A 1,351-nucleotide genomic window follows, 5' to 3' on the forward strand; every position below is an offset into this window, starting at 1 on the left:
AAATATTTCCACAGGTACTGTGTACTCTAGGGTGGTTTAAACTCCCAAATCCCATCTGAAAAAAAAAAAAAAGAAAAGAAAAGAAAAGCGAGAAGAAGTATGTTCAGTTGATAATCATTATTAGCAGCTCTTAAAATTTAATTATTTATCTTTCTGTCCCTGTATGAACTGACTTTTCATTAAATGGGTTCTTTTACAAAAAAAGGAAAATATAGTATGAAGGATGGGTACTAGCTGGGTGACTTCCACTAGTACTACAGTGTTAGTGGGGGACACAGTATTCTGGAAGTACACACAGAAACAATCTAAGCATTTAAAACCTGTACCAAAAAAAAAGATACTTTAGTTGAAATTGAATACATGTTATTCATCTTTACACGAATGCAACTGTAGTGTAACTTTTAATACCTTTTTTATGGAGGATTTCCACAAAGTTCCCACAGAGGTCATAATTTGGCCCTGGATGCTACCGCTTTAGGTTTGCATAATATCATAGTTAGAAGAAACCCTTAAAAATACAAGTGCAGGTTCCCATATTAGTAATGGGGTTAAGGTGGGAGCTCTCTTAGGTATTTTGTATTCTTGTGCTCACCCCAAATTCTACTAGACAAAAGTTACAATTAATAGCCACAATGCTGAGGCTTGGAGGGGTTTGAGTGTACAAAGGACTGTAAGGTTCATACTGTTCTCTGACCTGGTTAAAGTAATTCCTGCCATACCATTCACTCTCAAATATCGTCATCCTGTTTTAACAGAAAAAAACCCTCAGCATCACTGAGGATTCATTAAACCAATGCAGTTGCTTTTTTGCCTCCTTAAAACATTTTTTAAAGGACTTAGACTTAAAACAATTTTGATGACCAGTAATACTATTGATTCATGCTGTTTATTTATGGGTCACCAACCAGGTATTCATCATGTCTGTAACTCTAGTTCTTACATAACCCAGTATCTAGCAAACATTGGGTCCATAATAAATGTTAAATTAATATGTGAATCACATCATGGTTAGAAATGATAATCTGTTTCTGAACTAATTTTGTCTTTGCTAATGTCCTGCCTTGGGAGTGCCATCTCTGACCTAGACCGCAGTCTCCTGAGGCATATTAGGGAGGGTGGTAGCTGTCCCTTCTGAATGTTCCCATTTCTAGCAACCAAACACTTTCCCTTTCAGGGCTCTGTTCTTTTTTGCTTTTCATCCTAAGGTCTAGAATGGTCTCCAGATCTTCTGGAAGCAGCAAGGTCCCCACTCCTCCGGGCCTTTCCAACCCGAGAACACGCGGACAGACACACAGACACAGACACACACGCATGCACACGCGCGCGCGGACACACACACACACACACACAC

This window comes from Mastomys coucha, chromosome X (assembly GCF_008632895.1).
Source record: "Mastomys coucha isolate ucsf_1 chromosome X, UCSF_Mcou_1, whole genome shotgun sequence".
NCBI classification, from domain to species: domain Eukaryota; kingdom Metazoa; phylum Chordata; class Mammalia; order Rodentia; family Muridae; genus Mastomys; species Mastomys coucha.